Genomic DNA, 17,849 nt, shown 5'->3' on the forward strand with positions numbered 1-17,849 from the left:
GATTGTAGGTCACTGAATAGTGCAGAGAATTACTATTATATGGCCCTTCAAGCCACAGTCGTGTAACTCCTACAAAATCATTGGGTGGGATTATGCAAATAAAGTTCTTGTGGCCCACCAAGGGGATTGGACAGTTTTGCTAATGCAAATAAGGTACATAGAACTCTTGCATGGGGGGGTGGGACCATGCAAATAAGGTGCATGGAACCCTTGCAGAGGATTGTTCAGTTTTGCCACCCCGTTAGGGTTAAAGGGAGTCAATCCCAAAGGTTGGAGGGGGACCTCACTACCATCAAGAAGACCCAGGTGCGCATTCTCTGGACCCAGGGTCCTGTGCCGAGAACCTCCTAGACCCAGGAGACAGAAAGAGCTGTAATGATGAAGATGGCAAGACAGCAGCTGCATGGGACTGGTAGGCTAGGTTTGCTGACTCACAAAGCAAAAGCGCCTTCAGGCAGGAGGCTTGCTGGTGGAGTGGAGTGCCTTCAGGCACTTGTTGGAGGACCCAGGCTCCCGAAAAACGGACCAAGAGAGCTGAGCACCTACAGGCAGGAGGCTTCCAGGTGGAGTGGGGGTACCACTGGCCACTTATCAGTGGAACTAAAGAGCTTTGTAACACTTGCCCAAGCAGAGCAGAGGCCAGGCTCAAGCAGAGTGAGGGCCAAGAGTGAAGGGCCAAGAACAAAAGCCAAGAAAGTGGCCTACCTGCGAGCACCCCTGAGAAGAAGCTGTCCTGATTGAAGAAATGTATCCTGAGTTGATCCTGTTACTTCTGAGTTGATCCTGATCCTGTTACTTCCCTAACAAACCCCATAATGGTGAGTTTCATCTGTGAGTTCTGTGTGGCCATTGCAACAAATTATCAAACCCAGAAGAGAAGTAGAGAGTGCTGTGGGAGGGACAGCTGGTGTCAAAACTGGTAAAATGGTTGGAGAGTGGAGGTATGTTTGACCTCACCTCATGGGAAATCAGCTTTGGACTGATGCTGATCTTGATTCTCTCTCTTCCTCCTGAAGTTAGCCGAGGTCTGATGCCACACCATTTTTATACCACAACAGATCATCTATCTGTTCAATTCCTCTAGATGAAGAAAATTAGACTTTCGGACATTTTGAAAGTCGGCCATAAGCCTTCTCTAGTGTGTATACTTCTGATTATTACATACCTGACAATAAAGTCAGCTACTAAATACGCCCTATTCATTTTGGGGTTTTTAAGGTAGCCCCCCAAAACTCCAGGCCAAAACTTCATGCCTCCTTTCAGGTAGGGCTGGACAACCCCAGGGTCTCCATCATGGGAGGTCTGTCCCAATAAGACATATGGTATGGAGGAAACTAAAGAAAAGGTATGTGCTCTGTAGGCCACCAGATTCCAAGAGAAACTCTACAATCAGATGATTTGTTCCACCTTTCCAAGGACAGAGTAGTTAAAGGAAGGTGAGAGGTCAGGAAATTCAGAGAGGGGAAAGTGACTTGCCTAAGGTCACAGGGCTAGTCAATGAGGAGCCTGGATTCAGGCCTGAGTCTATAACTATAGTGCCCAAGCCCTCAGCCACTGCACTATGATGCTACGCTAAAGAAGCTGAGGATGCCAGGGAAAAGCAAGATGGCTCCAAACGTTACCTCGAAATCAAGGGAAACTGACCCAGTTATGAAACCTGCGATGTGACCAGGCCTCCCTATCAGTATGTTTAATTAAGCTTTTCTTGTATAACAAACAACCCCATAACTCATTGGGTAAAACCACAATAATTTATTCAGCTCACAATTATATGGGTCAGCAATTTGGGTTGAACTGGTTTCAGCTGGACTCACACATGCTTCTGTGGTCAGATGCCAGTCAGCAGAAGGTTAACTGGGGACTGGCTGGTCTAAGAGGCCTCAGCAGGGATGGCTTGCCTTTGGTCCATGTGGTCTCTCATCCACCAGGAGCCTAGCCTGGGCTAGTTCACAGGGAGGCTGGGCAGGGTTCCAAGAGGCAGAGTAGAAATAATAAGGCCCAGCTTGGATCTAGACTTACTTTTTGACTAGGGACTAAGCTGGAAATGGGTCTTTCTTTCCCTGGCACAGAAAGACTGCTGCTGTAACACTTTTGTGCAACAATATCAAATGCCTCATTCCCATGTTTGCAGCTCGGGGGTGTTCCTGTTTAACTGTTTAATGGCTGACATCACCTAAGCTCCTCTAGGACGAGGACTCTTAAACAGAGTTGGTAGATGAGGCCAAGAGGTGTCACCAGTGGGACATGAATTCAGGACAGAGCATTGGAAAAGCAGTGCCATGATCAATGGATTAAGGCTGGGATAAGGCAACAGGTGGAGAGTATCTGAAAACCAAATAATTAAACCCAAGGACAAAATTCAACCCAATGTGTGCCCCCCGCCCCTTCCAAGCATATTCTACATGGCAATCGAGAGAACAGTGCTGTATTTGCTAAAATCCTGGTAAAGTAAATATAAGCTACACATTCATTCAACAAATACTAATTGTGCCAAACCCTATCAAACTTGAAATGCATAGCATTCTTTCTTAATTTTCGAGTTCCTGTCTTTAAAAATATTCTTCAGAATGAGTTGCAATATTTATACAGGGGCCACAGGGCTTTCCCCCATATCACAATGTCTTTGGTTGCAAAATTATTAAAACATTTTGGTCTAAGCCATTTGTAAAGATCTATATTTCTTTCTTCTTAATTCATCTGAATCCATTCATTGCTATCATTAACAGTTTAAATCAATGACTGTATGTAGGCATTTAAAATATCCTGGCATTAATTTCTAAGAAAACGCAATGAACACAAGTTCTATTTCATTGTATGAACCCATTCAGAAATTTACAGTCTTTAGATATGAACTTACACAGCATGAAACTTGGCCCAAAGCATTTTTGAAAGCAGAATTTGGCTCATGTGAATTCTCATAACAAAAGGATTGCCAAAACAAGCAACCCTCTCTAAATAAGGTGGAATAATGTTCTTAGAGAGTAAATCCTCACAATGTGAAAACATACAGAGTAACTTCACTAAACGTTCTCAAAACTAGTTTTCAATGGAACTAAAGCCATGAAAAGTGACTCAGCCAGGCAAGTCTGTAGAGGGAATTCCTCTCCTGCATCATTAAGCATTTGATTTGTTGACTGCTGCTTTAGAATGACTCGTGATATTTTTATAGGGGTCGCAGGGGTTGCCATAGAAGCAGCAGTCAAGAAATCAAATGACACAGTGCATTGAGAAAATCTGCTGCAAAAGACCACTTTAAGTGTTAAAAAACAAAGATGTCACTCTGATGACTAAGGTGCATCTGACCCCAGCCATGGTCTTTTCAATTGCCTCATACAAATGTGAAAGTTGCATAATGAAAAAGGAAGACAGAGGAAGAATTGATGTAGTCAAACTATGGCGTTGGTGAAGGATGTTAAACATACCACGGACTGCCAAAAGAACTACCAAATCAGCCTTAGAAGAAATACAACCAGAGTGTTCCTTAGAAGTGAGGATGATGAGACTTTACCTCTCCTACTTTGGATATGTCATTGGGAAAGACCAATCCTTAGAAAAGGACATCATGTTTGATATAGTAGAGGGCCAATGAAAATGAAGGAAACTCTCAGTGAAATGGATTGACACAATGGACTTAAACATGACAATGATCATGAAGGTGGCACAGGATTGGCAACATTTTGTTCTGTTATACACAGGGTTGCCATAAATTGGAGCCGACTTGATGTCAACTAACAACAACATCATCATTACAGGAGAGACACAGAGAACTCTGAGTAAACCAAGGAGAAATATGTCCACCCCCCATGACAGAGTAGCCTGAAATGCAGTGAATCCGTTCTGTTGGTTTGACTTATCTCAGCTTACACAAATTTAGGAAGAGGCATGAATATATAAAATGTTAGAAAATAAAAACAAGAGCTATCTCTCTGACCAGGGATGAGAAGGACTTAATAAAAACTATAAAACACTGCTGGAAGAGATTAAAGAAGAGTTAAAAAAATGGAAAAATGTTCCATGTTCATGGATTGGAAGCTTTAAAATTGTTGACATGTCAACACTACATAAAGAAATCCACAGATTCAATGCAATCGTAATCAAAATTCCAGAAGCCTTCTTTACAGAAATAGAAAAACTAAACTAATCCTCAACTTTATATGGAACAGCAAGAGGCCCTGAATAGCTAAAGCAATGCTGAAAGAGAAGAACAAAGTAAGAACTCTCACACTTCCTGATTTTAAAACATACCATAGAGCTACAGTAAACAAAAGAGCCTGGTACTGATATAACAATAGACAGAGATCAATGGAATAGAATTGAGAGTCCAGAAATAAACCCATATATCTAAGGTCAAATGATTTTTGACAAGGGTGCTAAGTCCATCTGATGGGGAAAGAAGAATCTATTCAATAAATGGTGTTGTCAATAGCAAAAAGATGGAAACAACCTAGATCTCCATCAATAGATGAATGGATAAACAAACTGTGGTACATACACATAACGGAGTTTTATGCAACGATAAAGAACAATGATGAATCTGTGAAGCATCTCATAACATGGATGAATCCGGAGGGCATTATGCTGAGTGAAATAAGTCAATCACAGAAGGACAAACATTGTATGAGACTACTACTGTAAAAACGTATGAAAAGGTTTACACACAAAAAGAGACAGTCTTTGATGGTTACAAGGGAGGGGAGGGGTGAGGATGGAAAAACACCAAATAGACAATAGATAAGTGGTAACTATGGTGAAGGGTAAGACAGTACACAGTGCTGGGGAAGCCGGCACAACTTGTACAAGGCAAGGTCATGGACACTCCATAAACACATCCAAACTCCCTGAGGGACCGAATTGCTGAGCTCTGAGAGCTGCTGGGACCATGGTCTCGGGGAACATCCAGCTCAACTGGCATAACAAAGTTTATAAATAAAATGTTTTACATTCTACTTTGGTGAGTAGCGTCTGGGGTCTTAAAAGCCTGTGAGCAGCCATCTACAATACTCCACTGGTCTCACACCTTCGGGAGCAAGGAAAAATGAAGAAAACTAAAGATACAAGGGAAAGATTAGTCCAAAGGACTAATGGACCACATCTACCACAGCCTCCACCAGACTGAGTCTAGTACAACTAGATGGTGTCCAGCTACCACCGCTGCCTGCTCTGACAGGGATCATAATAGAGGGTCCCAGACAGAATGGGAGAAGCATGTAGAACAAAATTCTAACTCACAATAGAAGACCAGACTTACTGGCTGACAGAGGCTGAAGAAATTCTTACAGTATGGCCCCTGGACACCCTTTTAGCTCAGTAATGAAGTCACTCCTGAGGTTCACCCTTCAGCCAAAGAGTAGACAGGCCCATAAAACAAAATGAGACTAAAGAGGCACACCAGCTCAGGGGCAAGGACTAGAAGGCAAGAGGGAACAGGAAAGCTGGTAATGGGGAACCCAGGATTGAGAAGGGAGAGTGTTGACATGTCGTGGGGTTGTTAACCAATGTCATAAAACAATATGTGTACTGTTTAATGAGAACCTAGTTTATTCTGTAAACCTTCATCTAAAATACAATAAATAAAATTTAAAAAATGGTGCTGGGAAAATTGGATTTCCATATATAGAAAAATGAAACAGGATCCATGCCACACATCATACACAAAAACAAATCCAAAATGGATCAAGGACCTAAGTGTGCAAACTAAAAACATAAAATTCTAAGAAAAAGCAGAGGCAATGCTGTCAGGCCTAGCTTTCAACAATATATTACCTAATATAATAACAAAAGCATGAACAGTAAAATACAAAATAAATAAATGGAACCTCATACAAATGAAAAATTTTTGTTCATCAAAAGACTTTACCAAAAAAAGTGAAAAGATAAGCTACTGACTGGGAGAATATCTTTAGAAATGATATATCCAACAAGAATCTAATAACCAAAATACATGTAAAACTTTGGCAACTGAGAAACAAAAAACCCCCAAAAGACAAAAAACTCAATCATAAAATTAGCAAATGACTTGAATACACATTTCATCAAAAAGAGGACATTCAATCACAACCAAACACATGAAAAGATGTTCCATGTCATTAGCCATCAGGGAGATGCAAATCAAAACCACAATGAGACACCATTTTACTCCCACTAGGATGCTATAAGTTGGAATCAACTCAATGGCAATGGGTTTGAGTAGCAATGGGTTTAGGATGGCTAAGATTAAAAAAAAAACAAATGTTGGTGAGGATTGGAGAAACTGGAACCCTTATCCATTCGTTGCTGGTGGGAATGCAAAATGATGCAGCCGTTGTGGAAAACAGTGTGGCAGTTCCTCAAAAAACTAAAACTAGAACTACCATGTGACCCAGCAATTCCACTCCTAGGTACATACCCAAAAGACTTGAAAGCAGGGACTCAAAAACAGACTTGTACACCAATGTTCACTGCAGCACTATTCACAATAGCCAAAAAGTGGAAAAAACCTATATGCCCATCGGCAGATGAATGGATAAACAAAATGTGGTATATACGTACAATGGAACACTACTCAGCCAGTAGGAGAAATGAAGTCTTGATACAGGCTACAATATGGATGGAACTGGAAGATACTATGCTGAGTGAAGTAAGTCGGTCACAAAAAGGACAAATATTGTATGACCTTACTTATATAAAAAGACGAGAGGCAAATACATAGAGAATAAAGTTTATTAGTGGTTACCAGGAGTGGGAGGGAGGGGGGAAGAGAAAGCTAATGGTGATGGAAGTATTACATTCATTAAGGGTAGAGTTGCACAGCTGATTGTTGTAATTGCTGTCAATAAGTTGTACACGTGTAAAAAGTTGAATTGGAAAAGTTGTGCAATAAATATATTTACAACAACAACAAGAAAAAAAAAAAAAGAGTAGTTGCTGAGCCTGCTTATGTACAACTGAAAACCTCACGAGATTTGGTTTCTTGGGTTGGAGGTTTACAATCATGGTTTCATGGGACATACCAGTTAATTGGCCTAATAACACGCTTGGTGCCTCTGCTCTACCTCCTAGTTCAATGAACTGTTGAATTGGTGTATGTTTTGCTGTGTATATTCTCAACAGCAACAAAAAAATAAATAAAAATTATAAGTTAAAAAACAAGAGCTATCTGCTGCATAGAGAATACCAGAAAGATATTTACCTGTGTTTTACTGATTATGTAAAGGCATTCGACCGAGTGAATCATAACAAATTATGAATAACATTGCAAAGAATGGGAATTTCAGAATTCTTAACTGTGCTCATGAGGAGCCTGTACATAGACCAAGAGGCAGTCACTCAAACAGAACCAGGGGATACTGCATGGTTTACAATCAGGAAAGGTGTGCATCAGGGTTGTAAACTTTCACCATACTTACTCAATCTGTATGCTGAGCAAATAATCTGAGAAGCTGGATTATATGAAGAAGAACATGGAATCAGGATTGGTGGAAGACTCATCAACAACCTGCGTCATGCAGATGACACCACCTTGCTTGCTGAAAGTGAAGAGGACTTGAAGCACTTACTGATGAAGATCAAAGACCACAGCCTTCAGTATGGATTGCACCCCAATGTGAAGAAAACAAAAATCCTCACAACTGGACCAATGAGCAACATCATGATAAACGGAGAAAAGATTGAAGTTGTCAAGGATTTCATTTTACTTGGATCTACAATCAATACCCGTGGAAGCAGCAGTCAAGGAAGCAAACGATGTATTGCACTGGGCACAGCTGCTGCAAAAGACCTCTTTGAAGTGTTGAAAAGCAAAAATATCACTTTGAGGACTAAGATGTGCCTGACCCAAGCCATAATATTTTCAATTGCCTCATACGCACTCAAAAGCTGGAAAATAACTAAGAAAGGCTTAAGAAGAATTAATGTTGTTGAATTATGGTGTTAGTGAAAGAATACTGAATATGCCATGCACTGCGTGAAGAACAAACAAGTCTGTCTTGGAAGACATACGGCCAGAGCGATCCTTGGAAGCAAGGATGGCAAGACTTCATCTCAAGTACTTTGGACATGTTATCAGGAGGGACCTGTCCCTGGAGAAGGACATCAGGCTTGGTAAGGTAGAAGGTCAGCAAAAAAAAAAAAAAAAGGAAGACTCCCGGCGAGATATATTGACACAGTAGCTCCAACAATAGGCTCAAACATAGCAAAGATTGTAGGGATTGTGCAGAACCGTCCAATGTTTCATTCTGTTGTACATAGGGTCGCTATGAGCAGGAACCAACTCAACAGCACCTAACAACAACATCTACTGCATTGTTTAATGTGCATTGTGAATTTTCTCATTGAAAACGGCAATTTCTAATGTACCACTTGTAATACATTTATAGCTAAGTAATCTGTGACATATTCAATTAACAATGTCATACAACCATTCAAAATGACAAACTATATTAATACATTCAAATGTATATTCATAAGAAAGTTAAGTTTAAAAAATGTTTAAGAATGTTGTTAGGCATCATTCCCCCAAAAAACCAAACCCATTGCCATGGAGTCGATTCTGACTCATAGCAACCCTATAGGACAGAGTAGAACTGCCCCATAGGGCTTCCAAGGAGTAGCCAGTGGATTTGAACTGCTGAACTTTTGGTTGGCAGCTGATAGTTTAACCACTGTGCCACCAGGGCCCGTAGGCATCATTAAAATAAAAAACAAAAACCAAATCAGTTGCCATCAAGTTGATTCCGACTCATAGGGACCCTATAAGCATCATTAAGTAGTATATATTAACAAAGAGGTTAAGACAACATGACCAAGTGGAGTTATTACGCCCACAATGAAATTTTATTCTGGCAAGAAATTTTAAACCATCTTAATATCTGACCATAAAACCAAACCAAGCCCGTTGCCATCAAGTCGATTCTGACTCATAGCGACCCTATACCATAGCCCCAAAAACCCAGTGCCATAGGGGATCAGTAAAATGACTTACGGTACGCTGATATTATAAAATACATGCAGCCACTAAAAATAATATTGTGGTAATATATTTATTAACATAGAAAAATGTTTTCAACATGCTATTAGGTGAAAAAAAAACTCTTATATAGGATTAGTGTATAAACTCATTTCTTAACAGAAAAATAAAATACATATGCAGATTTAAACATCTTAAAGGAAAACACACCAAAATGTAACCAAGGGTTGTTTCTAGGTAATGGGACCACGGGAATTTCTATTTCTTCTTCTTTTTTTGCATATCTGTATTCTCTACCTTTTTCTACAAAGAACATCTATTACTCATGCAATAAAACACTTAGAATATTGAGTTTCAGCAAATAAAAAAGAATGGAAAGAAATAGACTGAATGTCAACAGTGGTTGCCACTAGATGATGGTATCATATGGGATTTTCTTTTTCTTTTTTAACTTTGATGTTTTCCAAATTTCCCACAAAGAGAATATATTAGACTCAGAAAAAATATCCAACAGCTTTTTTTAGGTATACCTGAAGGAATTTCCTGAAAAGTCTGCCCTGCCTTCATTCACTATTAGAACCATTCATCATTATTCATCTTACAAATAACTCTTGTGGACATCAATATGGCAGCTACTGGCAAATTCTCTGGATTCAGATTTTCTAAACTAATTTTTTTAACAACACATTTGGTTCCTTCTATAACTGTTTGCTCATTCTCATGTGCTACTTTGTCATGGGTAAATTTTTGTAATTTATGTTTCCCCAGAAAATTTTTCCGCTTCATCAAGAATTGCAGATTTATTAAAATAGAGTTGTACATTGCATGCTATTAACTTTTTAAGGCATTTCTCCCCATATTATGTTCCCTTTCTCATTTCTAATTCTGGTTATATGTGTGTGTTGGTGGGGGGGTTCTCTCTTTTTTTCTTAATTAGATTGCCAGCGTATTTTAGTATTTAAAAGCATCAGCCCTTCAATTTATTTATGAAGTCAATCTTGTTTCTGAATTATTTATCTTTTCTTTAGTATCTCCTTCAGGCAGTAACTCCCAAAGCTAAAAACAATAAATGCTAAAGGAAAAAAAATTATGGATTTAATTATACAAAATTATTTTTTAAACTGCTGCATGTCCAAGACAAATAATAAAAATAAATGAACAAAAACTTAAATAGACCAAATTTTATTTTCAAACGTGATTGGGAGAGTTTTAATTTTTTACTATATAGAGAAATTAAGCAAATTGGTAAGGAAAGGCCCCACTAAACCCAAGAGATGAATGGGAAAAGGACTTGCACATACAGTTTATCAAAGAAAATTTTTAAAAAAGTATTCCAACAAATCAAAAAATTATTCAAAGATTAAAATGTTTCATTTTAAATGAATCAGCTAAATAAATAAATAATAACCTCATATTGCCCAGAGTTTCATAAACACATTGTCTTTTTTTTAATAATAACTTTAAACCAAAACCAAACCCATTACCATCAAGTTGATTCGACTCATAGCGACCTGTGTTGGTTAAGGTTGTGTGTCAACTTGGCTGAACCATTATTCTTTGTGTTTTGGCAACCGTATAATGTTGTGATCACTTCCCTGTTGAGATCTGATATGTGATCATCCCCATGATGGTATCTGCTGTGAGTAGTCAATTAGTTGAAAGGGAGTTTCCTTGGGTGTGTGGCCTGCATCCGAATATAAGGGATGTTCTGGCAAGGCTTGGGGGCTTTTGTTCATTCTGGATCCTACGGTTGGCTCCTGTTCATCTGACCTTCAGTTTTTGGGACTTGAGCTAGCAGCTAACCTGCAGCCTTGCCTGCTGATCTTGGGGTTCATTGATCTTCACAGCCTGTGAGCAAGGGCCCTGCTCCCTGACCTGCCAGTTTGGGTTCACCAGCCCTGTGGCTACATGAATTAGGAGAAGCCTCTATCTTGATCCATGGACCTGTGACTTTCCAGCCTTTACAACAATGTGAGCCATTTCCTTGATATAAATCTCTCTCTATATATATTTATATGCTTTCCTGTTTTTGCTTTTCTAGAGAACCAAGCCTAAGACAGGGCCCTGTGGGACAGAGTACAACCACCCCATAGGGTTTCCTAGGCTGTAATCTTTACAGTAGCCAACTGCCACATCTTTCTCCTGTGAATAATAACTTTAAAAAACCCAGTGCCATCGATCTAGTGAGATATAATTCATATGCCATAACATTCACCCTTTTAAAGTTTATAATTCAGTGGTTTTTCGTATATTCAGAGTCGTGTAACCACCACCACAATTTAATTTCAGAATATTTTCACCACCCCTAAAAGAAATCCCATATCTATTAGCAGTTACTCCCCATGCCCTTCTCCCCCAAGCCTTACGCAACCACTAATCTACTTTCTGTCTCTATGGATTTGCCTATTTTGGACATTTCATGTCAGTGGAATCATACAATACATGGTCTTTTGTGACTGGCTTCTTTTACTTAGTATAATGTTTTGAAGGTTTATCCATGTCATACCATGTATCAGTATTTTGTTGCTTTTTTAATATTCTACTGTATGGATATACCATAGTTTATCCATTCATCAGCTAATGAACATTTGGTATTTCTACATTTTGGCTATTATGAATAACGCTGCTATGAATATTTGTGTATAAGCTTTGATGTGGAAGAACTCACAGTCTTTTCCATGGCTGGAAATAATATAAATTTGAAGCAAGCTTTTGACAAAGTCATATACAAAATATCCACATCTTTTGACTCCATAATCTCAATTCTCAGAATCTGACTCAAATAAATAACATAAAATATAGGGAAAACATACCACACAAATAAAAGAATCACATGATTGCCTCAATTGATGCAGAAAAGGCATTCAACATAGTCCAACACAAATTCCTGATAAAAACTCTCAATAAAATAGGTATAGAAGAGAAATTTCTAAACTTAATAAAGGGCATCTATACAAAATGAACAGCCAGCATCATTCTTACTGGAGATAGGCTGAGAACATTCCCCCTGGAAACAGGAACAAGACAAAAAAAAAACCAAACCCACGGCCGTCGAGTTGATTCCGACTCATAGTAACCCTATAGAACAAGACAAGGATGCCCTTTATCACCATTCCGATTTAACATTGGGCTAGAAGTCCTAGTTAAAGCGATAAAGCAAGAAAAGAAATAAAGGGCATCCAAATTGATAATGAAGAAGTAAAACTGCCCCTATTTGTGGATGATACAATACCATACATAGAAAGCCCAAAAGGCTCCACAAGAAAACAACTCAAACTAGTAGTAAAAATCAGCAAAGTTGCAGGATACAAAATAAACATACAAAAATCAGTTGGATTCCTATACACCAATAAAGAGAATGATGAAAAGGAAATCAGAAAAACAATACCATTTATAATGTGTTTTTAGGTGCCGTTGAGTCGGTTCCGACTCATAGCGACCCTACACACAACAGAACGAAACAATGCCCAGCCCTAAGCCATCCTTACAATCATTGTTATGCTTGAGCCCATTGTTGCAGCCACTGTGTCAATGCATCTTATTGAAGGTCTTCCTCTTCTCCACTGACCCTGTAGTTTACCAAGTATGATGTCCTTCTCCAGGGACTGATCCCTCCTGACGACATGTCCAAAGTATGTAAGATGCAGTCTCACCATCCTTGCTTCTAAGGAGCATTATGGTTGTACTTCTTCCAAGACAGACCTGTTTGTTGTTTTCGCAGTCCATGGTATAGTCAATATTCTTCACCAACACCACAATTCAAAGGCGTCAATTCTCTTTTGGTCTTCCTTATTCATTGTCCAGCCTTCACATGCATTTGATGTGATTGAAAATACCATGGCTTGGGTTAGGCCCACCTTAGTCTTCAAGGTGATATCTTTGCTTTTCAACAGTTTAAGGAGGTCCTTTGCAGCAGATTTGCCCAATGCAATGTGTCTTTTGATTTCTTGACTGCTGCTTCTAGGGGTGTTGATTGTGGATCCAAATAAAATAGAATCCTTGACAACATCAATCTTTTCTCCGTTTATCACGATGTTGCTTATTGGTCCAGTTGTGAGGATTTTTGTTTTCTTTATGTTGAGGTGCAATCCATACTGAAGGCTGTGATCTTTGGTCTTCATCAGTAAGTGCTTCAAGGCCTCTTCACTTTCAGCAAGGAAGTGAACAACTGCCTCTTGATCTATGTACAGGTTCCTCATGAGCACAATTAAGTGTTCTGGAATTCTCATTCTTTGCGATGTTATCCATAATCTGTTATGATCCACACAGTTGAATGCCTTTGCCTAGTCAATAAAACACAGGTAAACATCCTTCTGGTATTCTCTGCTTTCAGCCAGGATCCATCTGACATCAGCAATGATATCCCTGGTTCTACATCCTCTTCTGAAACCAAACTGAATTTCTGGCAGTTCCCTGTCGATATACTGCTGCAGCTGCTTTTGAATGATCTTCAGCAAATTTTTTTTGTGTGTGTGTGTGATATTAATGATATTGTTCAATAATTTCCTCATTTGGTTGGATCACCTTTCTTGGGAATAGGCATAAATATGGATCTCTTCCAGTCAATTGGCCAGGTAGCTGTCTTCCAAATTTCTTGGCACAGATGAGTACTTCCATTTATAATATAAGGCCCCCCAAAATAAAATACCCAGGAATAAATCTAATTGGGGATGTAAAAGACCTATACAAAAAAACTGCAAAACACCACTGCAAGAAACCAAAAGAGAGCCACATAAATGGAAAACATACCATGCTCATGGATAGGTAGGCTCAATATTATGAAAATGAATATTCTACCCAAAGCAATTTACAAATACAATGCAATCCTGATCCAAGTACCTACAACATTCATTAAAGAAATGGAAAAACTAATCGTTAACTTTATGTGGAAAAGGAACAGGCCCCAGATAACTAAAGCATTATTGAAGAAGAATAAAATATAAGGACTTGCACCACCTGACCTCAGAACCTACTATACAGCTACAGTAGTCAGAACAGCCTGGTATTTGTACAATGACAGATACACTGACCAATGGAACAGAATTGAGAACACACATGTAAATCTATCCACCTATGGTCACCTATCTTCAACAAGGGTCTAAAGTCCATCAAATGGGGAAAAGACAGTCTTTTTAACAAATGGTGCTGGCAAAACTGGATGTCCATCTGCAAAAAAATGAAACAGAACCCATACCTCACATCATACACAAAAACTAATTCAAAATGATTCAAAGGCCTAAATATAAAGCCCAAAACTTTAAAGATCATAGAAGAAAAAACAGGATTAATACTCGAGGCCCTAATACATGCCATTAACAGGATACAAACCATAACTAATGTTTTAGTCATCTAGTGCTGCCATAACAGAAATACGACAAGTGGATGGCTTTAACAAAGAGAAATTTATTTTCTCACAGTCTAGTCAGCTACAAGTTCAAATCCAGGGCGTTACCTCCAGGAGAAGGCATTCCCTCTCTGTCGGCTCTGGAGGAAGGTCCTTGTCCTCAATTTTCCCCTGGTCAAGGAGCTTCTCAGGCACAAGGACCCAGGGTCCAAAGGACATGCTTTGCTCCTGGTGCTGCTTTCTTCCTGGTATGAGGTCCCCAACTCTCTGCTTACTTCTCTTTCCTTTTATCTCGTGAGAGATAAAAGGTGGTGCAGGCCACACCCCAGGGAAACTCCCTTTACACTGGATCTGGGAGGTGACTTGAGTAAGGGTGGTGTTACAATCCCACCTTAATCCTCTCAACATAAAATTACAATCACAAAATGGAGGGCAACCACAGAATACTGGGAATCATGGCCTAACCAAGTTAATACACACATTTATGGGGGGACATAATTCAATCCATGACAACTAACAGCACACAAACTCTAGAAGATAAGCCAGATAACTGGAATCTTCTAAAAATTAAATACTTATGCTTATCAAAAGACTTCACCAAAAGAGTAAAAAGAGAACCTACAGACTGGAAAAAAAAAATGGCTATTACAAATCCAACAAAGGTCTAATCTCTAAAATCTACAGGAAAATCCAACACCTCTACAACAAAAAGACAAATAGTCCAATTTAAAAATAGGCAAAGGGAATGAACAGATGCTTCACCAAAGAAGACATTCAAATGGCTAACAGACACATGAGGAAATGCTCCTGATCACTAGCCATTAAAGAAATGCAAATCAAAACCACAATGAGATACCACCTCACATCAGCATTATTGGCACAAATCAAAAAAAACAGAAAATAACAAATGTTGGAGAGGCTGCAGGGAGATTGGAACTCTTATACACTGCTGGTAGGAATGCAAAATAATACAACAGATTCTGCTGAGGCGCAGCCAAGATGGTGGAATAGCCGGATGCTTCCAGAGATACCTCTTATGACAAAAAAAAAAGGCATGAAAAATCAAGTGAAGTGATTATATTTGTGACAAGCTAGGAGCCCTGAACATCAAAGGCAAAGTTAGAAAACGGACTGAGCAGCAGGCGGAGGGAGAGTCGGTTCAGAAGCAGAGAGGAGTTACCGGACCTGAATCACTGGGGTCCCTCAGGCACCATTCCTGGGAGCGGCTGCAGTAGGCTGGTAGCAGCGTTTGGCCACAGTTTCCTCAGAGAGAAGCAGCCACCTGCACAGCCTACTCATACCTCTGGACCCAGAGAAGAACGGTACTCTCGGCAAAAGCTAAGTACTTGCATATATTTTACCGTGCTCCCCACTCCCAAGCTGGCTTCAGTGGCTGTCAATTTCCCTGGGCCTGAGAAAGGCTTATTTGAGCACCCTCAGCCATACTCCTGGACTTGGAGAAGGAATAAATTCACAACAGGGCGAAAGACAATTTGCCGGCTCCACATACCTGGGGAGCTCAGGACAGAAGTGGCTCCTGTCCAGGGATAAATGCTCCATGGACTTTGAATACCTTTACCCCCTGCATGGACCTGTGTGGGCCTATTTCAGGAGAATAGGCCCTTGCTGGCAGATTGCAACTGTTTAAGCTGTGCAGTGGAGAAGTGGATGTTTAATATTCAATACTACTTTGCCTATTAAACAGGGTCCTTTTTTTTCACTTACCCACATCAGGGGCATAAGGACTGGTGGCTCCACTCAGGTCACTTAGCCACCCACAACAGGGGTCCAAGGATAACTGGTACCTCCCAGTCCTTACAACCAAATGTTTTGGGTGCCCATGGTCCGACTGCAGAACCCACCCACCTGTACGCTCTAGGGAACAGAGACGTGCTTTCCTCAGAGACACTCAGGGGACGGTTCTCAGCCCCTTGCCTTGTTCAGAGCGTGATCTCTGCTGCAACCAGATACCTGTACCTACATCAAACACCCCTGCCCCTCGAAGACTGTAGGACAGAGCCTGTACCACACACTTGATGACCAGCTACCTGGACACCTGAACTGAATTGAATCCATACAAGAAAATGAATGGACTCCTAAGCTCATATACCTGATAACAGTTCTAGCCACCTGGCAACAGGACGTCAGAGCTCCAATGGCAAAAATAATCAAGCTAGCTCACTCAAGCAACCCATTTGGGCATATCAAAATGAAACAAAGCAAGAAACTAGGATACAGTAAGCAAACATAAAATAAACTAATACAATAACTTATAGATGGCTTGGGGACAACAGTCAATATCTATCAAACTGCATAAAGAAACAGACCATGATCGCTTCAACAAGCTCTCAGAACAGAGAATCAAAGGATCTTCCGGATGAAGGCGCCTTCCTGGAATTACTGGTTGCAGAATTCAAAAGATTAATACAGAACTCTTCAAGACATCAGGAAGGAGATCAGGTAATATGCAGAACAAGCCAAGGAACACACAGATAAAACAGTTGAAGAAATTAAAAAGGTTATTCAAGAACATAATGAAAAATTTTAATAAGCTGAAAGAATCCATACAGAGACAGCAATCAGAAATTCAGAATATTAACAATAAAATTACAGAATTAGACAACTCAATAGAAAGTCAGGGAAACAGAATCAAGCAAGTGGAAGGCAGAATTGGTGACCTTAAAGATACAGCACTTGGCACCAATATATTTGAAGAAAAATCTGATAAAAATTTTTAAAAATGAAGAAATCTTAAAAATCACATGGGACTCTGTCAAGAGAAATAACCTGCGAGTGATTGGAGTACCAGAGCAGGGAGGGATAACAGAAAATACAGACAGAATTCTTGAAGATTTGTTGGCAGAAAACTTCCCTGATATCATGAAAGATGAGAAGATATCAATCCAAGATGCTCATCGAACTCCATATAAGGTAGATTTTAAAAGAGAGTCACCAAGACATATTATAATCAAACTTGCCAAAACCAAAGATAAAGAGGGAATTTTAAGAGCAGCTAGGGATAAGCAAAAAGTCACCTACAAAGGACAGTCAGTAAGAATAATCTCAGACTACTCAGCAGAAACCACGCAGGCAAGAAGGCAATGGGATGACTTATATAAAGCATTGAAGGAAAAAAATTGCCAGCAAAACTGTCTCTCAAATATGAAGGTGAAATTAGGACATTTCCAGATAAACAGAAGTTTAGGGAATTTGTAAAAACCAAGCCAAAACTACAAAAAATACTAAAGGGAGTTCTTTGGTTAGAAAATCAATAATATCAAGGATCAACCCAAGACTAGAACACTGGACAGGGCTACCAGATGTTAACCCAGACAGGGAAATCACAAAAATAAGTCAAGATAAAAAAAACACTCAAAACAGGGATACAGCGATGTCATTATGTAAAAGAAGACAACATTAAAATAATAGAGGGTCTAGGAAATGTAGTCATAGATCTTTCATATGGAGAGGAAGACAAGGCGATATAAAGAAATAAAAGTTAGGTTTAAGCTTAGAAAAATGGGGTAAATATTAAGGTAATCACAAAGGAGACCAATTATC

This window comes from Elephas maximus, chromosome 19 (assembly GCF_024166365.1).
Source record: "Elephas maximus indicus isolate mEleMax1 chromosome 19, mEleMax1 primary haplotype, whole genome shotgun sequence".
NCBI classification, from domain to species: Eukaryota; Metazoa; Chordata; class Mammalia; order Proboscidea; family Elephantidae; genus Elephas; species Elephas maximus.